The sequence below is a fragment of the Cervus elaphus genome, chromosome X (assembly GCF_910594005.1).
Source record: "Cervus elaphus chromosome X, mCerEla1.1, whole genome shotgun sequence".
Lineage (NCBI taxonomy): Eukaryota > Metazoa > Chordata > Mammalia > Artiodactyla > Cervidae > Cervus > Cervus elaphus.
The window spans coordinates 105,872,658-105,895,467 of NC_057848.1; the positions used below are offsets into that span (position 1 = coordinate 105,872,658).

General features: G+C 38.9%; 1 protein-coding gene and 1 pseudogene across 10 annotated transcripts in view; one reads left to right on the forward strand and one right to left on the reverse strand.

Annotated features, from left to right (window-relative positions):
- The window catches only part of ATRX (ATRX chromatin remodeler), a 281,986-nt gene that overhangs the window by 50,122 nt on the left and 209,054 nt on the right, over positions 1-22,810 (forward strand). The gene's annotated exons all lie outside the window — the stretch shown is intronic.
- LOC122690148 lies at positions 5,844-7,350 on the reverse strand (annotated as a pseudogene).

Below are 22,810 nucleotides of genomic sequence, written 5' to 3' on the forward strand. Positions count from 1 at the left end.
ATCAGGGATTGAACCTGTGCCTCTTCCATTGGTGGGTGGATTTGTTACCACTGAGCCACCACGGAAGCCATAACCCTTCTGTTTTGTAGAAAAAATTATTTATTTATCTGCACTGGCTCTTAACTGTGGTAGTAGGATCTTCAATCTTCATTTTGGCATGAGAGATCTTTAGTTTTGACTTGTAAACTCTTCGTTGGAGCATGTGAACCCTTGCAGCCTGTGGGATGTAGTTCGCTGACCAGAGATTGAACCTGGGCTCCCTGCATTGGGAGCACAGAGTCTTAGCTACTGGACCACCAGGGAAGTTCCTTGGTTGTCCAATTTGTTGGCATATAATTATTCATAGTATTCTCTTATGTCTTTTTGTATTTCTGCAGTATCACTTGAGATTTCTCCTTTTTCATTCCTTATTTTATTTGGGTTCTCTCTCTTTTCTTCTTGGTGAGCCTAGAATCTTGTCAATTTTGTTTACTTTTTCAAAGAACTAGTCCTTGGTTTTATTGATTCTTTTCTATTTTTTAAATCTCTCTTTTTCTTATGTCCTGCCTGATCTTTATTATTTCCTTCTGTTGACTTCAGGTTTTGTTTGTTCTTCTTTTTCTAATTCTTTTAGGTGATAGGTTAGGTTGTTTGTTTGAGATTTTTCTTGTGTTTTTGAGTAAGACCTGTATTGCTATGAACTTCCCATTTCTTTTCCTCTGGTTGATTTCTAGTTTCATTCCTTTGTGGTCAGAGATGTGATTGAAATAATTTCCATATTCTTAAATTTGTTGAGGTTAGTTTTGTGCCATAGTATGTGGCCAGTCTTAGAGCTTGTCCCAGGTATTTTGAAAAGAATATGTATCTTGGGTTTCTTTTTGAATGTAGTGTCCTGAAAATATCAATTAAGTCTAAGTGTTCTGTTGTATCATTTAGGATCTCTGTTGCATATTTTCTGTCTATAGTATCTGTTTATTGATGTGTATGGGGTGTTAAAAGTTTCTTATTGTTATTCCCATCAGTTTCTCCCTTATGTTTGTTAGTATTTGTTTTATGTATTTGGGTACTCCTGCATTATATGTATATATGTTGACGAGTACAAAACTCTTTTCTTGTATTGATCTTTTTATCATTATATGGTTTCCTTGTTTTTCTTTATAACAGTTGCTTTAAACTATATTTTGTCTGATATGAGTATTGCAACTCCCATTTACTTGTCATTTCTGTTTGCATGAAATATCTTTATTCATTCCTTCACTTTCAATCTGTGTATGTTCTTTGCCCTAAGGTGGCAGCATATTGTAGGTTTTTTTAATCCAGTCTACCACTCTATGTCTTTTGATAGGAGTGTTTAGTCCATTGAGATTTAATATACATATGTATTGCCATATTAAACCTTGTTTTCCAGTTGATTCTTTGTTTCTTTTGTTCCCTTTTTCTTTCTGTTTTTCTTTTTGTGGTTTGATGATTTCCTTTTATCTTAATTCTTGTGTTCTCTTGTTTTTGGTTTTTGTGAATCTGCTGTATGTTTTCTTAATTTGTGGTTACCTTGTTTTTCAAGTATCTTAACTCCTTCCTGTATCTGCTTGCTTTAGACATAAAGGTTAAACACGTTCTGAAAAAAAGAATGTATTTTCTTACTCTTTCCCCACATTTTATTATTTTGATGTCCTTTTTTACATTTTCATGTTTATCCTGTTGCTCCTCCTTGTGTTTACCGTTACTTTCACTAATGGGTTTTTTATTCTCTCTTTTTGATATATGTACTAATTTAAGTGATTTATTTTCAAATTTTTATTTCCTCCTTCTTATATCTTCTTGCTTCTTTTCTATTTAGAGAAGATCTTTAAATGTTTCTTTTAAGATAGATTTAGTATTTCTGTAGACTTTCAGTTTTTGCTAGTCTGAGAAATTCTTTATTTCCCTACTGTTCTAAATGATTATCTGTCTTGTTTGGTAGAGTATTCTAGGTTGCAGGTTTTTCCCTTTCAAAACTTTGAGTATATTTTACCACTTCCTTCTGGCCTGCATTGTTTCTGTAGAGAAGTCCGTTGATAGCCTTAGGGGGATTCTCTTGTAAATACCTATGTTTTTCTCTTGCTGTCTTTAGAATTCTTTGTTTATCTTTAACTTTTGCCATTTTTATTACCATATGTATTGGTGTAGGTTTTCCGGATTCATTTGTTTGGGATCCTCTGTGCTTCCTATATCTGGATATCTGTTTCCTTTAGGTTTGGGGAATTTTCAGTCATAATTTCTTCAAATACATGTTCAATCTCCTTTTCTCTTTCTTCTTCTAGAAATCCTAGTATGCATAGATTGGGATGGTTTATATTATCCTATAGGTTTCTTATACTGCTTTCATTTTTTTTTTTTTCATTTGACTTTCTGAATGTTATTTTGCTTCGGTGATTTCTATTATTATGTCTTTCAGGTCACTTATTCTTTCTTCTGCTTTATTCATTGACTTATTCATTGCTTTTAGCTCAGTTTTCATCTCAGCAAATGAATTTTCTAATTTTTCTTGGTTCCTCCTTATACTTTCTAGCTCCTTTTTACAGTAATTTGCATTTCTGTTGATAACCTTTCTTAATTCCTTCAGTATTTCCATTACCTCCATTTTTCCTGGAGGGGAGGGCCTGTGGCATGCAGGATCTTAGTTACCTGACCAGGGATTAAAACGGTGCTCTCTGCATTGGGAGTGCAGAGTCTCAACCCCTGGATCACCAAGGAAATCCCATTACCTCCTATTAGACTAAAAAAGAATCTGTTTCATTGTTTGTTCCTTCTGGGGAATTTTCTTGGTCTTTTAACTGAGAGTGGTTCATCTGCTTCTTCATCTTCCTTTTATTTATCTTATTCTGTGAGTTTAAGAGAAGCAGTTATCTACTGTAGTCTTGGAGTGCTGTTATATGCTGGAGCATTCCTGTGTAGCTTTTTTGGCATGAGGGAAGTTTTTGGTTTGGATGTTTGCCACTTTTGCCATCTCTTTCCTCAACATGTGCTAGCCATTATCCCCTTGATAGAGGGTATGCAGGTGTGTTACCAATGCATGCTTCCAGGAAGGCATGGGCAGTGGTTGGCTCCCAGTTGTGGGATGCTTTGCAGCAGTGGTCTGTGTTTGCCTCTGGAGTCTGAGGTAAATCATGCCTGCCTCCAGAGCTCATATAGGCCACCTGAGAGTTTGTCATCTGAGTTAAATTCACCCATTCAGTCCATTTTAGTTCATTGATTCCTAGAATGTCGACATTCACTCTTGCCATCTCCTGTTTGACCACTTCCAATTTGCCTTGATTCATGGACCTAACATTCCAGGTTCCTATGCAATATTACTTTTTACAGCATCGGACCTTGCTTCTATCACCAGTCACATCCACAAATGGGCATTGTTTTTGCTTTGGCTCCATCCCTTCATTCTTTCTGGAGTTATTTCTCCACTGATCTTCAGTAGCATATTGGGCACCTACTGACCTGGGGAGTTCCTCTTTCAGTATCCTATCATTTTACCTTTTCATACAGTTCATGGGGTTCCCAAGGCAAGAATACTGAAGTGGTTTGCCATCCCCTTCTCCAGTGGACCACATTCTGTCAGACCTCTCCAGCATGATCCGTCCGTCTTGGGTGGCCCCACACGGCATGGCTTAGTTTCATTTGAGTTAGACAAGGCTGTGGTCTGTGTGATCAGATTGGCTAGTTTTCTGTGATTATGGTTTCAGTGTGTCTGCCCTTTGATGCCCTCTAGCAACACCTACTGTCTTACTTGGGTTTCTCTTACCTTGGACGTGGGGTATCTCTTCACGGCTGCTCCAGCAAGGCGCAGCCACTGCTCCTTACCTTGGACGAGAAGTATCTCCTCAAGTCTGCCCCTCCTGACCTTGAACGTGGAGTAGCTCCTCTTAGCCCTCCTGCTCCTGCACAGTCACCACTCCTTGGATGTGGGGTAGCTCCTCTCGGCCACGGCTCCTGACCTCAGCTTGGGGTAGCTCCTCTCGGCTGCCACCCCTGACCTCGGACGTGGGGTAGCTACTCTCGGCAGCTCCTGCGCTGTGGCAACCTGGCGCTCTCGGTCACCGACCCTGACCTTGGGCGAGGGGTAGCTCCTCACGGCCGTGCTTCTGTGTGGTCCGTTGCAGCCGGAATGGGTGAATTAAACTCAGATGACCATTATATCTGCTACTGTGGGCAGGAATCCCTTAGAAGAAATGGAGTAGCCATCATGGTCAACAAAAGAGTCTGAAATGCAGTACTTGGATGCAATCTCAAAAACGACAGAATGATCTCTGTTTGTTTCCAAGGCAAACCATTCAATATCATGGTGATCCAAGCCTATGCCCCAACCAGTAACGCTGAAGAAGCTGAAGTTGAATGGTTCTATGAAGACCTACAAGACCTTTTAGAACTAACACCCAAAAAAGATGTCCTTTTCATTATAGGGGACTGGAATGCAAAAGTAGGAAGTCAAGAAACACCTGGACTAACAGGCAAATTTGGCCTTGGAGTACGGAATAAAGCAGGGCAAAGGGTAATAGAGTTTTGCCAAGAGAATGCACTGGCCAAAGGAAACCCTCTTCCAACAACACAAGAGAAGACTCTCCACATGGACATCACCAGATGGTCAACACAAACATCAGATTTGATTCTATTTTTTGCAGCCAAAATGGAGAAGCTCTATACAGTCAGCAAAAACAAGACTAGGAGCTGACTGTGGCTCAGATCATGAACTCCTTAATGCCAAATTCAGACTTAAATTGAAGAAAGTGGAGAAAACCACTAGACCACTCAGATATTACCTAAATCAAATCCCTTATGACTATACAGTGAAAGTGAGAAATAAATTTAAGGGATAAGATCTGATAGACAAAGTGTGTGATGAACTACGGATGGAGGTTCGTGACATTGTACAAGAGACAGGAATCAAGACCATCCCCAAGAAAAAGAAATGCAAAAAAGCAAAATGACTGTCTGAGGACGCCTTACAAATAGCTGTGAAAAGAAGGGAAGTGAAAAGCAAAGGAGAAAAGGAAAGACATACCCATTTGAATGCAGAGTTCCAAAGAATAGCAAGGAGAGATAAGAAAACATTTCTCAGGTTAGGTTCCCAGGGCCCTGACAGGGTAAGGCAAGATTCCCCCACTTGAATGCCCTTGGTTAGGACAGACAGGAGGGAATCCTTAATAGCAGCTACAGGGAGTGTGCTGGGAGGGAGCAATATTACGAGAACAAACTCCAATACTGGTGTGGGCCCCGCTCCGAGGGAGTGGAAAAGCACTGAGACAGCAGGCCAATCCAGAGGGCTGTGGACTGACCTGGGGCTCAGTGGAGCCCAAGAGCCAGGGTTCCTTTAGTGCTAGAGGGCAACAAGTGAAGGGAGAATTTGCTCCAAACCTGTGGAGGGAAGGAAGGAAATTGGATTCTGTTACCAGGAGAGCCAAGATCAACTAGCTTATAGAGTGTCCCCAGGCCTGAGTTGTGGAGAAAGGGCTACAGCTCCTAACTCCTGGGTCTCTGAAGGGCAGGATCAGTGTAGTTGGTCTCCTTGAAGACCACTTGGCCTTAGGCCCAGTCCTTTCACTGCACTAATTACCAAACTATGGGTTCTCTCTCTAATACTATCTAGAGGTCCTATGCAGACCAGGGGAGGGGAGAGACACATGGGAAATTTGTGGGGCAAAGGGAAGCTTGGGACAGGAAGGAATGGGGTGGGAGAAGAGGATAACCGCTGTCATGTGATACCTCTTCATTCTGGTGTTCTCCTAGAACCGACAGCATCCCCTGGAAGGCCCCAGGCAAGAGTATGAGGCACACAGCACAGGGCCCAAATAAAGAAATTAGTGCAGCCAAATCAGGGCTTTGTGGGTGAAGCCCTATGTATTTCGGATTCCCAGGGCTTGCTCAAATTTTTGTCATATCTGCTGCACCTCCTAGTAGAAATATCAGCACACAGCCTCCTGGGCCCAAGGCTGGAAGTAGATCTCTGCTCAGGGTTCCTCCTCTGGGTTACCCACCACATCAGTCATGGTCTTGAGGTCCTGGCACTGGGACTGAAGCCAGTCATTGATGAAACCTTGAGGGTCTCTGGCAAAGCTCAGCAAGAACTCTCGGTGGGTCTTCAACAGTTTCTGTTGTCTCATGGATCTTGTTGTCTAGAGTAGCAATCTCCTGCTTGCTAGCAGTAGACAGCAGAAAAGAATTCATCTGGGTCTTCAAGGTGTCATAACAAGTTGTCTTTTTCTGATCATTTGGGTCAACACTGATGACATGATTAATGATGATGGGCTCAGGTGTCATAAGCAAGGCATGGAGCTGTTGGGGAACCTCTGAAAACTTCATAGAACTTTGAGAATCAAAGATCTGCTGGAGGTACTTGTCAGAGATGACAAACTCCCGCTCATGTTGGTCCTGGAGCTTGCATGTCTTAATATATTGCCACAGTGCTTGAATGATCACTGGACGGGTCTGGATGTGGATGCCCAGGAGCCAAGCCAGATAAGGGTCTAATTTAAACTGAGGAGGCTGGTAATTCAGTATCAGCAGGACAGTACACTGTACATTCACATCTCCTGGCTATTTCACCTGGAAGCCATCCGTCTCCTGGGTAGTGGTGGTCCTGTGCCATTCTACCAGATGGTTGTCTGGTCCATACAAGTCTTTGTCCAGTTCGATTACCAAGGACTTAAAAGAAGAGAACTTCCTCTTTTGTTTGGTGGCATCATATTTGGACAAGGCTGAATCCTCCAGGAGCCGTCCTTCTACCTGAAGCTCCCAGGAAGCCACCATCCCTTCCCCATCCTTGGCATCTGACTTAGCCAGATTGAAAGTGTTAGAAATGAAAATTCACAGCTTTTGTTTTTGCTGATGGGTCGTTTCAAGGCTTCCTGGATATCTAGCCGTTTGCTCACGATAGTCTGGTCCAATTTCCTTTCAAAAGCCAAGAGATCCATTTAATAGGATTCTGGTACCATTTCACGAATCCTTTGAGATAGAATTTTGTCATCCATCGTTTTTTTGCATTGTGATTCCAATTTTGGACTGCCTTCTGCTGGACCTGCTGGATCTGCTGAGGTGCAGGTCTCTTGTGGGACTGGTCCATCCCTGAGCCAGGCCAGGTCAGACTGAAGGGTTCCCCCCATAGCCAGGGAGTCCCAAGGAGGGTCCCTGAGGTGTCATTTAGCTGTCTGGTAGCATACCTGGTCTCGGATAGGCTGCTCTGGGCACCTAGGAGCGGAACAGCCCTTGACTCAGTGTTGGGTCTATTTGCACCAGACTCCCCAGTGCCTTGCCCAGGCCCAGGGCAGCCGCCATGCCCACCCCTCCCTGAGGCTCTGGTGCTCCTCTGGGAGCCACAGATTGGAAACCCACCCAGGCTGCCATCTTTCCCAGAGCTGCTGCTGAAGCTGCACAAAGAGCCAAACTGGAACTCTTATCTTTATTTATTGCTTTGGGAGACTGACTTAAGAAAACGTTGATACGATTTATGTCAGAGAATGTTTTGCCTATGCTTTCTTTTAGGAGTTTTATGGTGTCATGACTATGTTTAGGTCTTTAAAACATTCACTGATTTACATGAGGTTGTCTAGCTTTCCCATTGCCACTTGTTGGAGAGACTGGCTTTTCTCCATTGTTTATTCTTGCTTTCATTGTTGAAGATTATTTAACTGTAGATGTTTGAGTTTATTGTTGGGCTCTCTATTTTGTTCTGTTCTTCTATATGTCTGTTTTTGTGCCAACGGCATGCTGTTTTATTACTGTAACTTTATACTGTTGTCTGAAGTCTGGGAGGGTTATGCCTCTAGCTTTGTTCTTTTCCCTCAGGATTGCTTTGGCAGTTCTGGGTCTTTTGTGGTTCTATATTAATCTTATGATTATTTGTTCTAGTTCTTTGAAAAATGTTATAGGTAGTTTGATAGGGATTGTATTAAGTCTATAGATTGCTTTGGACAGTATGACCATTTTACCAATGTTTATTCTTCCAATCCAAGAGCCTGGGATATCTTTCCATTTTTCTGAATCATCTTCAGTTTCCTTTTTCACTGTTTTATAGTTCTCAATGTATAGCTGTTTTACCTCATTGGTTAGGTTTATGCCTAGGTATTTTATGTTTTTGGGTTTTATTATACTATTTATTAAAATTATTTTTATATTTATTTATTTATTTGGCTACACTGTGTGGTTTGTAAGAACTTAGTTTTTAGAACAGGTATTGAACCCAGGCCCCAGCAGTAAAAGCACCAAGTCCTAACCACTGGACCTCCAGGGAACTCCTTGGATGCTATTTTAAATGGGATTCTTTTTACTTTTCTCTTTATGAGATTTCATTGTTAGTATAAAGAAATGCAACATATTCTGTATATTAATCTTATATTCTTTTACCTTGCTAAATTCATTTATTAGTTAATAGTTTTTGTGTGCAGTCCTTAGGAATTTCTGTATAGTATGTCATATGCATATAGCCACAGTTTTATCTTTCCCTTCCAATTTGAATATGTTTTCTTTCATTTTCTTTTTTGATTGCTGTGCCTTTGATCAGTTTTGAATTTGGTTGTTTGGTTTTTTTCCTAGTTGAATTGTAGGATTTCTTTATGTTTCCTGACTACCAGTACCATTCCTGATATATAATTTAGAATATTTTCTCCCATTTTGTGGGTTGTCTTTTTATTCTGTTGATAATAGCCTTTGATGCACAAAATGTTTTCATTTTGGTTAAATCCAGTTTATTTTTTTTTGTTGTTGTTGCCTGTGCTTTTGGTATCATATTCAAGAAAGCATAGCCAAGTCCGATATCCTAAAGATTCCCCTTCTATTTTCTATAAAGAGTTGAGTGGATGGTTTTAGCTACTCTTTTTAGGTCTTTGATGAATTTTGAGTTAATTTTTATATGTGGTGTCAGGCAAGGGTCCAATTCAATTTTTTACATGTGGATGTCCAGTTTTTTCCACATTGTCCTTTTCCTGTTGTATATTGTTGATACCCTTCTTGAAAATCAATTGACCACATATATGCAAGGCTTTATTTCTAGGTTCTCTACTCCATTGTTCTATATGTTCTTCTGCCAGTACTACACTGTTTTGATTATTTTAGCTCTGCAGTTAGATTTTTTTTTTTTTGAATTTTTTAATTTTTTTATTAGTTGGAGGCTAATTACTTCACAACATTTCAGTGGGTTTTGTCATACATTGATATGAATCAGCCATAGATTTACACTTATTCCCCATCCCGATCCCCCCTCCCACCTCCCTCTCCACCCGATTCCTCTGGGTCTTCCCAGTGCACCAGGCCGGAGCACTTGTCTCATGCATCCCACCTGGGCTGGTGATCTGTTTCACCATAGATAGTATACATGCTGTTCTTTTGAAACGTCCCACCCTCACCTTCTCCCACAGAGTTCAAAAGTCTGTTCTGTATTTCTGTGTCTCTTTTTCTGTTTTGCATATAGGGTTATCGTTACCATCTTTCTAAATTCCATATATATGTGTTAGTATGCTGTAATGTTCTTTATCTTTCTGGCTTACTTCACTCTGTATAAGGGGCTCCAGTTTCATCCATCTCATTAGGACTGGTTCAAATGAATTCTTTTTGACGGCTGAGTAAAATTCCATGGTGTATATGTACCACAGCTTCCTTATCCATTCATCTGCTGATGGGCATCTAGGTTGCTTCCATGTCCTGGCTATTATAAACAGTGCTGCGATGAACATTGGGGTGCACGTGTCTCTTTCAGATCTGGTTTCCTCAGTGTGTATGGCCAGAAGTGGTATTGCTGGGTCATATGGCAGTTCTATTTCCAGTTTTTTAAGGAATCTCCACACTGTTTTCCATAGTGGCTGTACTAGTTTGCATTCCCACCAACAGTGTAAGAGGGTTCCCTTTTCTCCACAGCCTCTCCAGCATTTATTGCTTGTAGACTTTTGGATAGCAGCCATCCTGACTGGTGTGTAATGGTACCTCATTGTGGTTTTGATTTGCATTTCTCTAATAATGAGTGATGTTGAGCATCTTTTCATGTGTTTGTTAGCCATCTGTATGTCTTCTTTGGAGAAATGTCTGTTTAGTTCTTTGGCCCATTTTTTGATTGGGTCATTTATTTTTCTGGAATTGAGCTGCAGGAGTTGCTTGTATATTTTTGAGATTAATCCTTTGTCTGTTTCTTCATTTGCTATTATTTTCTCCCAATCTGACGGCTGTCTTTTCACCTTACTTATAGTTTCCTTTGTAGTGCAAAAGCTTTTAAGTTTCATTAGATCCCATTTGTTTAGTTTTGCTTTTATTTCCAATATTCTGGGAGGTGGGTCATAGAGGATCTTGCTGTGATTTATGTCGGAGAGTGTTTTGCCTATGTTCTCCTCTAGGAGTTTTATAGTTTCTGGTCTTACATTTAGATCTTTAATCCATTTTGAGTTTATTTTTGTGTATGGTGTTAGAAAGTGTTCTAGTTTCATTCTTTTGCAAGTGGTTGACCAGTTTTCCCAGCACCACTTGTTAAAGAGGTTGTCTTTTTTCCATTGTATATCCTTGCCTCCTTTGTCAAAGATAAGGTGTCCATAGGTTCGTGGATTTATCTCTGGGCTTTCTATTCTGTTCCATTGGTCTATATTTCTGTCTTTGTGCCAGTACCACACTGTCTTGATGACTGTGGCTTTGTAGTAGAGTCTGAAGTCAGGCAGGTTGATTCCTCCAGTTCCATTCTTCTTTTTCAAGATTACTTTGGCTATTCGAGGTTTTTTGTATTTCCATACAAATTGTGAAGTTCTTTGGTCTAGTTCTGTGAAAAATACCGTTGGTAGCTTGATAGGGATTGCATTGAATCTATAGATTGCTTTGGGTAGAATAGCCATTTTGACAATATTGATTCTTCCAATCCATGAACACGGTATGTTTCTCCATCTGTTTGTGTCCTCTTTGATTTCTTTCATCAGTGTTTTATAGTTTTCTATGTATAGGTCTTTTGTTTCTTTAGGTAGATATACTCCTAAGTATTTTATTCTTTTTGTTGCAATGGTGAATGGTATTGTTTCCTTAATTTCTCTTTCTGTTTTTTCATTGTTAGTATATAGGAATGCAAGGGATTTCTGTGTGTTAATTTTATATCCTGCAACTTTACTATATTCATTGATTAGTTCTAATAATTTTCTGGTAGAGTCTTTAGGGTTTTCTATATAGAGGATCATGTCATCTGCAAACAGTGAGAGTTTCACTTCTTCTTTTCCTATCTGGATTCCTTTTACTTCTTTTTCTGCTCTGATTGCTGTGGCCAAAACTTCCAACACTATGTTGAACAGTAGTGGTGAGAGTGGGCACCCTTGTCTTGTTCCTGATTTCAGGGGAAATGCTTTCAATTTTTCACCATTGAGGGTGATGCTTGCTGTGGGTTTGTCATATATGGCTTTTATTATGTTGAGGTATGTTCCTTCTATTCCTGCTTTTTGGAGAGTTTTAATCATAAATGAGTGTTGAATTTTGTCAAAGGCTTTCTCTGCATCTATTGAGATAATCATATGGTTTTTATCTTTCAATTTGTTAATGTGGTGTATTACATTGATTGATTTGCGGATATTGAAGAATCCTTGCATTCCTGGGATAAAGCCCACTTGGTCGTGGTGTATGATTTTTTTAATATGTTGTTGGATTCTGTTTGCTAGAATTTTGTTAAGGATTTTTGCATCTATGTTCATCAGTGATATTGGCCTGTAGTTTTCTTTTTTTGTGGCATCTTTGTCAGGTTTTGGAATTAGGGTGATGGTGGCCTCATAGAATGAGTTTGGAAGTTTACCTTCTTCTGCAATTTTCTGGAAGAGTTTGAGTAAGGTAGGTGTTAGCTCTTCTCTAAATTTTTGGTAGAATTCAGCTGTGAAGCCGTCTGGTCCTGGGCTTTTGTTTGCTGGAAGATTTTTGATTACAGTTTCGATTTCCTTGCCTGTGATGGGTCTGTTAAGATCTTCTATTTCTTCCTGGTTCAGTTTTGGAAAGTTATACTTTTCTAAGAATTTGTCCATTTCATCCAAGTTGTCCATTTTATTGGCATAGAGCTGCTGCAGTTAGATTTTTTAAGTTTAAGTTTAGTTGATTTATTGTATTGTGTTTATATATATATATATATATGTTATATACATCAAAGTGATTCAGTTATGCATATATATTTTACACATTATGTTCCAGTATAAGTTATTGCATGATATTAAGTATAGTTCCCTGTGTTATATGGTAAATTCTATTGGTTTAGTAGTTAGTTTTGAAATTAGGAATTGTGAGTTCTTTAATTTTGTATTTTTCACAATTGTTTTGGCTATTCAAGATTCCTTGAGATTCCTCAAGAATTTTAGAATTGATTTTTCTGTTTCTGCAAAAATATGTTGTGATTTTGATAGGAGTTGAAAAGAATCTGTAGACCACTTTGAGTAGTTTTGCCATCTTAAAAATATTTGTGTTTTTAACTTTTTCCAGCTGTGAAAAGATTGCTGTTTTGCAGCTTACCAGAAGTCTTTCACCTCCTTGGTTAAATTTATTCCTAAATATTTAATTCTTTCTGATGCTATTGTAAATGTAATTGTTTTCCCAGTTTCCATTTTGGATTGTTGGTTGTTAGTATAGAGAAATACAGCTGATTTTTGTGTGTGACTTTTGTATCCACCAGCTTTATAATTTGTTTATTAACTGTGTTAAGAATTTTTGTTGTGAATTCTTTAAGATTTCCTACATGTAAGTTGTCATTTGTGGACAGAGATAAGTTTACTCTTCCTTTCCAGTTTGGATTATAATATGCTACTTTAAACAATTGTTAAGTGATCATGAAACCATTTTGTTTAAGTGATCATGAAACCATTTACCTCTGATTGGGACTTGAACCCAACTGGATAGGACTCAAACCCAGCCAAAACCCATGGTACCTGGTTTCAGGGCCAAATAAAGCTGAGGTTCTTGATGTCTCATCACAGAAAGAATTCAGTGAGAGACAAAGTGATAGGTAAGAAGTAGATTTATTCAGATTCAGAGAGAAGCATACTCCATAAACATAGTGTGGGCCATTGCAGAGGGCTTGTGCAGCTGCAAAATGTGGTGTGGTTAGATTTTATAGGCTGGGTAATTTAATATGTTAATGAGTGGGAGGGTTATTCCAACTATTTTTGGGAAGGGATGGAGATTTCCAGGATTTGGGGAACTGCCCAATCCTTGGTCTTTTAACACTGCCTAGGAACTGTCACGGTACCTCTGGGTGTGTCATGTCACTGCTGATTGAGGACCAAGGTCTAGTCTTTTCTGCTATTTGGTCCCACTTAATTCTAATCGACTTATGTTATGTCCTTCAGTTCAGTTCAGTCACTCAGTCATGTCCTACTTTGTGACCTCATAGACTGCAGCATGCCAGGCTTCACTGTCCATCACCAACTCCTAGAGCTTGCTCAAACTCATGTCCACTGAGTTGGTGATGCCATTCAACCATCTCGTCCTCTGTTGTCCCCTTCTACTCCCACCTTCAATCTTTCCCAGCATCAGGGTCTTTTCAAATGAGTCAGTTCTTCGCAACAGGTGGACAACGTATTAGAGCTTCAGCTTCAGCATCAGTCCTTCCAATGAATATTCAGGACTGATTTCCATTAGGATTGACTGGTTTGATCTCCTTGCAGTCCAAGGGACTCTCAAGAGTCTTTTCCAACACCACAGTTCACAAGCATCAATTCTTTGGCACTCAGCTTTCTTTATAGTTCAGCTCTCACATCCATACATGACTACTGGGAAAACCATAACTTAGACTAGATGGACCTTTGTCGGCAAAGTAGTGTCTCTGCTTTTTACTGTTCTGTCTAGGTTGGTCATAGCTTTTCTTCCAAGGAGCAAGCATCTTTTAATTTCATGGCTGCAGTAACCACCTGCAGTGATTTTGGAGCCCAAGACAATGAAGTCTCTCACTGTTTCCATTGTTTCCCCATTTATTTGCCATGAAGTGATGGGACCAGATGCCATGATCTTCATTTTTTGAATGTTGAGTTTTAAGCCACTTTTTTCATTCTCTTCTTTTACTTTCATCAAGAGGCTCTTTAGTTCTTTGCTTTCTGCCATGAGGGTGGTGTCATCTGTGTATATGAGATTATTGATATTTCTCTTAGCAATCTTGATTCTAGCTTATGCTTCATCCAGCCTGGCATTTCACATGATGTACTCTGCATATAAGTTAAATAAGCAGGGTGACAATATACAGCCTTAACGTACTCCTTTCCCAATTTGGAACCAGTCTGTTGTTCCATGTCCAGTTTTAAATGTTGCTTCTTGACCTGCATACAGATTTCTCATGAGTCAGATAAGGTGGTCTGGTATTCCCATCTCTTTCAGAATTTTCTATAGTTTGTTGTGATCCACATAGTCAAAGGCTTTGGAGTAGTCAATAAAGCAGAAGTAGATATTTTTCTGGAATTTTATTGCCTTTTTGATGATCCAGTGGATGTTGGCAATTTGATCTCTGGTTCCTCTGACTTTTCTAAATCCAGCTTGAGCATCTGGAAGTTCATGGTTCATGTACTGTTGAAACCTGGCTTGGAAAATTTTGAGTATTACTTTGATAGTATGTGAGATGAGTGCAGTTGTGTGGTTTTTGAACATTCTTTGGCATTGCCTTTCTTTGGGATTGGAATGAAAACTGACCTTTTCCAGTCCTGTGGCCACTGCTGAGTTTTCCAAATTTGCTGGCATAATAAGCGCAGCACTTTCACAGCATCATCTTTTAGGATTTGAAATAGCTCAACTGGAATTCCATCACCTCCACTAGCTTTGTTCGTAGTGATGCTTCCTAAGGCCCACTTGACTTCACATTCCAGGATGTCTGGCTCTAGGTGAGTGATCACACCATCATGATTATCTGGGTTGTGAAGATCTTTTTTGTATAGTTCTTCTGTGTATTCTTGCCGCCTCTTCTTAATATCTTCTGCTTCTGCTAGGTCCATACCATTTCTGTCCTTTATTGTGCCCATTTGTGCATGAAATGGTCCCTTGGTATCTCTAACTTTCTTGAAGAGATCTCTAGTCTTTCCCATTCTGTTGTTTTCCTCTATTTTTTTACATTGATCACTCAGGAAGGCTTTCTTGCTATTTCTTGCTGTTCTTTAGAATTCTGCATTCAAATGGGTATATCTTTCCTTTTCTCCTTTGCCTTTAGCTTCTCTTCTTTTCTCAGCTATTTGTAAGGCCTCTTCAGACAACCATTTTGCCTTTTTGCATATCTTTTTTTTTAGGGGTGTTGTTGGTCACTGCCTCTTGAACAATGTCATGAACCTTCGTCCATAGCTCTTCAGGTACTCTGTCTGTCAGATCTAATCCCTTGAATCTATTTCTTACTTCCACTGTATATTTGTAAGGGATTTGATTTAGGTCATACCTGAATGGTGTCGTGGACTATGTCATTCTTTCAAAAATTGTGCCCTGTACCTTTCCCTCCTGTTACAAGCAGATATTTAATTACCAATGATTTGTTTATAGAGAGACCAGTTTTGGTCACTATATTCATGATTCAGTTCAGTTCAGTTGCTCAGTCGTGTCCGACTCTTTGCGACACCATGAACCACAGCACGCCAGGCCTCCCTGTCCATCACCAACTCCTGGAGTCCATCCAAACCCCTGTCCATTGAGTCGATGATGCCATCCAACCATCTCATCCTCTGTCTTCCCCTTCTCCTCTTACCCTCAATATTTCCCTGCATCAGGATCTTTTCCAGTGAGTCAGCTCTTTGCATCAGGTGGCCAAAGTATTGGAGTTTCAGCTTCAACATCAGTCCTACCAATGAACACCCAGGACTGATCTCCTTCAGGATGGACTGGTTGGATCTCCTTGCAGTCAAGGGACTCTCAAGAGTCTTCTCCAACACCACAGTTCAAAACCATCAATTCTTTGATGTGCGGCTTTCTTTATAGTCCCACTCTTACATCCATACCTAACCACTGGAAAAACCATAGCCTTGACTAGATGGACCTTTGTTGACAAAGTAATGTCTCTGCTTTTTACTATGCTGTCTAGGTTGGTCATAACTTTCCTTCCAAGGAGTAAGCGTCTTATAATTTCATGGCTGCAATCACCATCTGCAGTGATTTTGGATCCCAGAAAAATAAAGTCAACCACTCTTTCCACTGTTTCCCCATCTATTTGCCATGAAGTGATGGAACCAGATGCCATGATCTTAGTTTTCTTAATGTTGAGCTTTCAGCCAACTTGTTCACTCTCCTCTTTCACTTTCATCAAGAGGCTCTTTAGTTCTTCAATTTTTGCCAAATTTTGTCGTCTGCATATCGGAGGTTATTGATATTTCTAGATTTCAGACATATTGTGTGATCCGTTGCTGTGTTTTAAAGATAGCTGCTTATCTGTTGGAGCAAGTAGGTGAATGGGTGAAAATTAAAAATAAGAGTTTTGTTTTTTTTTGTGTGTTGTTTTTTTGGCCATACCATGAGGCTTGTTAGTTGCCTAACAAGGTATTGAACCTGAGCCCATGGCATTGTGAGCATAGAGTCCTAAGCAGTGGACCACAGGGAATTCTCAAAATATAGTGTTAGATGTTTCCATTGTGAAATACTAGGTAACACATACACAGAATCTTTCTTTCAACTACATGTAAATCTGTAAATATCTCAAAATGAAAAGTTTAATTTAAAAAAGGCTAGCTCCTTTACACATATGCTTATCTAATTAATAATACAAAAATGGTGAAGCACTAGTAATTTTTAGATCTCCAGAGTTCCTCATGAAAAAAAAGTTGTAAAACATTCAAGGTAAAGAACATGGCCCATAGTTCAAAACACTGATATTAGAACTTAAAAATTTTCAGAAATTCAATCATGTGTGATATGGTTATCTTACATTATTATCACTTTAGATTTTTATTTTGGTCTACTTGAATATAGGTAGATTAGATCTTACTGGTTATTTACATCAAGTCTGTTTTGTCAGTTGTGTATTTGTAAGTATAAAGGGTGATCACATTCCTCTAAAATAGATTTTTAACTACTCTTTTTTTTAAGGTTTATTTATTTATTTTTGATTGTGGTAAGTCTTTGTTGCTTTCAGGCTTTTTCTAGTTGTGGTGAGGGTGGGCTACTCTTAGTTGTAGTACGTGGGTTTCTCATTGTGGTGGCTTCTCTTGCTGTGGAACACAGGCTCTAGGGTGTGCAGGCTTCAGTAGTTGCAGCTCTTGGGCTCAGTTGTTGTGGCTTGCAGGCTCTAGAGTGCAGGCTCAGTGGTTGTGGTGCAGAGGCTTAGCTGTTCCAGAGCATGTGGAATCTTCCCAGACCAGGGATCAGACCTGTGTCCCCTGCATTGGCAGGCAAATTCTTACACGTTGTGCCACCAGGAAAGTCCTTTACTCTTAAAGGATCACTTTAAAGATTTTTATCTAGGACCTTGAATGATATAATGTTTAGTACTGGTTGAGTAGATTTCCCATTTTGGTGGAGGAGGAGTAGAATGACAACCACATCTGGATTTAATAAAAATAACTTAAAATAGTTCACAGTTATAACACTGATAAGTTAATGCATGCAGTTTTGCCTTAGGAAAAGATCTTTCAATTTACAAAAGGGTTGATAAGTGCTATCTTTTATTTTCATTTGTATTTTTTGCACTTTTATTTATTTTTATTTTTATTGGAATATAGTTGCTTTATAATGTTGTGTTAGTTTCTACTGTACAGCAAAGTGACTCAGCTATACATATACATACAGCCCCTCATTTTTGGATTTTCTTCCCATTTAGGTCAACACAGAGCATTGAGTTTAGTTCCTGTGCTATACAGTAGGTTCTCATTAGTTACCTATTTTATATATAGTATTGATAGTTTATATATGTCAGTCCCAATCTCTCAGTTCATCCCACCATCCTCTTCCCCCTTGGTATCCGTTTTGTTCTTTAAGTCTGTGTCTCTGTTTCTCCTTTTAAATAAGATTGTCTATACTATTTTTTTTCAGATTACACGTATATGTGTTAGTATGGTGTTTATCTTTTTGACTTCACTCTGTAATGCTCTCTTAAATAGATTTCTGAACAATTTAGAAGATATTCAAGAAAATAAATCTTAAGGAATACTTTGGAATTTGTCAAAAACTAATTTTAGTGCACCTGAAAGTCTTTCATTATTCACCATACTTTACTCTATATGACATTTGTCTAATTCCAAAATTTACATCTGCCCTTGAAGAGAAAAATTTTCAAATGAATGGGCAAAATTTTTGAGTATCAATATTTTTTCATCATTGGACTTCTGGCTGGTCTTGTAATTCAAGCTCTTCTGTCAATGGGATTCTCCAGGCAATAATACTGGAGTGGGTTGCCATTTCTTTCTCCAGGGAATCTTCCCGAACCAGCAATTGAACCCGTGTCTCTTATGGCTCCTGCATTGACAGGCAGGTTCTTTACCCACTGAGCCATCAGGGAAACCCTAGTTTATAATATGACACAGATATGTTTATAGCTAAGAATGTTATCTTTCAGAAAACAAAAAAGTTCTCCTGATTGTGTCCTCTTGTTTTAATTTTTACATATAATTGTACTGTTAATGAGCTGCATTGATTTATCCATAGTCTTGACATTGTTCAGCTACAGCATGAATTTATGTGATAGCCGGTTTTGTGGTTGGATTGCTGTGAGTTCTAGGAATGAATAGGATAATCATCATTATGCTATATCATTTCTACATCATTTGCTATACTTCTTTCATTTCTAAAGTACAACTTTTTCAATGTTTGCTAATCTGTTGATGGAACAAGATGTAGAATGACATTGTGCCTTGTCTTTTCTTCTGGTTCCATTCTCTAATTGAAGATTTAAGGACACTGAGTGACTTGATGATAATATTTTTGGACATCTGACTCATATCCAAAGAAAGGTTATGACAAAAATAGAAACCATACCCTCTTTTTATCTATATTCTAGAGTCAAGTTTGTTTAAAGATTTTTTTAAAACAACCCTCTCCACCAGCAACCGAATCTCACACAAGATCTCTAGTTGCAGTATGCCTGTTACACTTCATTTCTCTTTCATTCCTTAAATATCTTGGATCTTCCCAAGCAAACATAGAAGAATGGTACAGAGGGGCCACTGGCTTTGGAGCCCAGCACCCTGCTGAAATCTGGGAGGTGTCTGGCCTATGAAGGCCTCACAGATATTACCTGATTTCTAGTGTTTTTTCTTTTTTTAAGGTATTTTATTTATTTGTTTTTGGCTCTGCTGGGTCTTTGTTGCTGAGCTTTCTCTAGTTGTGGAGAGTAGCAGCTACTGTTTGTTGTGGTGGGCAGGCTTCTGGTTTCAGTGATTTCTTCTGTTGCAGAGCACAGGCTCTAGGCACAGGGCTTCAGTGGTTGTGGCGTGTGAGCTCCATAGTTGAGGCTCGCAAAGTCCAGAGAGCACGCTCAGTAGTTGTGGTGCATGGGCTTAGTTACCCTGTGGCACGTGGGATCTTCTTGGACTAGGGGTCAAACCTGTGTCCCCTGTATTGCAAGGCAGATTCTTAACCAGTGTACCACCAGAGAAGCTCCACCTTAGTGTTTTAATGTACATTCTTTTGATGATTAGTGAGATTGGAGTGCCTTTTCTCCCAATTTTTTTGTTACATAGTTATATTCCATTTAAAAAAAAATTTTTGTCTTTTATTCATTTATATACTCACAGTGTCGCTCAGTTGTGTCTGACTCGTGCGACCCCATGAGATTGGAGTACTTTTTCTCCCAGTTCTTTTTTTACATAGTTATATTCCATTTTTTAAAAAAATTGTCTTTTATTCATTTATATGCTAGGAATTTATTATTATTATTATTGGTTACATTGTATGGCATATGAAATCTTAGTTCCCTGACCAAGAATTGAATCCATGCCCTCTGCAGTGGAAGCCTGGAGTCCTAACTGTTGGACCATCAGGGATTCCCAGTATTATTTAATATAATAAGAATCTTTCTATTTTCAGATGACTTTGCCAACTAAATTTTATCTATGGATTTTTTTGGGGAGATGTGTGCACAAGTTTTATGTCTTATGTTTTATTATATACATTCCTAAATTCCATCCTCTACTTTTTATTTTCCATTGAGGTAAAATTCACATAAAACACAATTTACCATTTAAAATCATTTTAGTATATAATTCAGTTAAAAAATTTTTTTTTTACTAAATTCACAATATTGTACAACTGTTACCACTTTCTAAAACTAGAATATTTTCATTGTCCCCAGAGATAACCCATACCTCCCAATTTCCTTCTTCCTCCATTCCCTGGGCGCCCACTAATCTACTTTCTTCCTCTGTAGATTTGCCTACTTGGACATTTTACATGTATAAATAGAATCATCCAATATGTAGGAATTTGTGTCTACCTTTTTTATCATAAAGTTTCCAAGGTTCATCCATGTTTAGTATGGATGAATATTTCATTCCTTTTTATTGGGGTATAATATCCCATTGTTTATTTATCAGTTGATGATTATTTGGATACTTTTCACTTTTGGCTTTTATAAATATTCCTACTATGAACTTTGTATAGTTTTTTGAGCATGGGCGTATGTTTTCATTCTGTTGGGTATATATCTAAGAGTGGAATTGCTGACCACTAAAATGTTTTTCATACTGACTGTCCCATTTTACATTCCCACCATCAGTGTATATGGGTTCCAATTTGTTTACATCCTTGCCAACCCTTTAGTTTTAAAATATAATTATCATATTCATCCTAATGAGTATAAAATAGTATCTCATTGTGGTTTTGATTTATATTTTGTTCTAATGACTAATAATCTTGAGCATTTTTTCATGTGCTTCCTGGCCATTTGTGTGTATTCTTTGCAGAATTGTATATCTAAGTTCTTTTTTTTTATTGAAGTATAGTTGATGTACCAGACCACCTGACCTGCCTCTTGAGAAACCTATATGCAGGTCAGGAAGCAACAGTGAGAACTGGACATGGAACAACAGGCTGGTTCCAAATAGGAAAAGGAGTACGTCAAGGCTGTATATTGTCACCCTGCTTATTTAACTTATATGAAGAGTACATCATGAGAAACACTGGCCTGGAAGAAGCACAAGCTGGAATCAAGATTGTTGGGAGAAATATCAATAACCTCAGATATGCAGATGACACCACCCTTATGGCAGAAAGTGAAGAGGAACTAAAAAGCCTCTTGATGAAAGTGACAGAGGAGAGTGAAAAAGTTGGCTTAAAGCTCAACATTCAGAAAACTAAGATCATGGCATCTGGTCCCATCACTTCATGGGAAATAGATGGGGAGACAGTGGTAACAGTGTCAGACTTTATTTTTTTTTTTGGCTCCAAAATCACTGCAGATGGTGATTGCAGCCATGAAATTAAAAGATGCTTACTCCTTGGAAGGAAAGTTATGACCAACCTAGATAGCATATTAAAAAGCAGAGACATTAGTTTGCCAACAAAGGTCCATCTAGTCAAGGCTATGGTTTTTCCAGTGGTCATGTATGGATGTGAGAGTTGGACGGTGAAGAAAGCTGAGCACTGAAGATTTGATGGTTTTGAATTGTGGTGTTGGAGAAGACTCTTGAGAGTCCCTTGGACTGTAAGGAGATCCAACCAGTCCATCCTAAAGGAGATCAGTCCCGGGTGTTCATTGGAAGGACTGATGCTGAGGCTGAAACTCCAGTACTTTGGCCACCTGATGCAAAGAGTTGACTCATTGGAAAAGACCCTGATGCTGGGAGGGATTGGGGGAGGAGGAGAAGGGGATGACAGAGGATGAGATGGCTGGATGGCATCACCGACTCGATGGACATGAGTTTGAATAAACTCCGGGAGTTTGTGATGGACAGGGAGGCCTGGCGTGCTGCGATTCATATGGTCGCAAAGAATCGGACACGACTGAGCGACTGAACTGAACTGAACTGATGTACAATGTTGTTTTAATTTCTGCTCTAACAAAGTGGTTCAGTTATATATACATTCTTTAAAAAATATTCTTTTCCATTGTGATTTATCATAGAATATTGAATATAGTTCTCTTTGCTATACAGTAGGACCTTGTTGTTTATCCATTTTGTATATAAAAGCTTAAATCTGCTACCTCCAATTTCCCACTCTAGCCCTCCCCCTACTTCCCCGCCCCATTTAGCAAACAACAGTCTGCTCTCCAGAGCTGATTCTGTTTCTGTTTAATAGGTTCATTTGTGTCATATTTTAGATTAAACATATGAATGATATGTGGTATTTGTCTTTCTGAGTTACTTCCCTAGAATGATAATCTCTAGTTGCATCCATGTTGCTGCAAATGGCATTTTTTCGTTCTTTTTATGGCTGAGTGATATTTCAGTGTGTGTGTGTGTGTACCACATCTTCTTTTTAAAATTTTTATTTATTTTTAATTGAAGGATAATTGCTTTACAATATTGTACTGGTTTCCACCATGCATCAACATGAATCAGCCATAGGTATACATATGCCCCTCTCTCTTGAGCTTCCCTCCCACCTCCCACCCTATCCCACCCCTCTACGTTGTTTCGGAGTACCAGTTTGAGCTCCCTGAATCATATCTCAAATTTTCACTGGCTGTCTAGTTTACATATGGTGATGTGTATAGATATACCACATCTTTATTCATCTGTCAGTGACCATTTAGGTTGTTTCCATGTTTTGGCTATTGTGAATAGGGTTGTTATGAACATTGTGGTGCATGTATCTTTTTGAATTATAGTTTTGTCAGGATAAATGCCCAGGTGTGGGATTGTTAGATCAAATGGTAACTCTGTTTTGTTTTCGGAGGAACCTCCATAGAATTTTCCATAGTGGCTGCACCACCTTACATTCCTACCAACAGTGTCGGAGGGTTCATTTTTCTCTACACCCTCTGTAG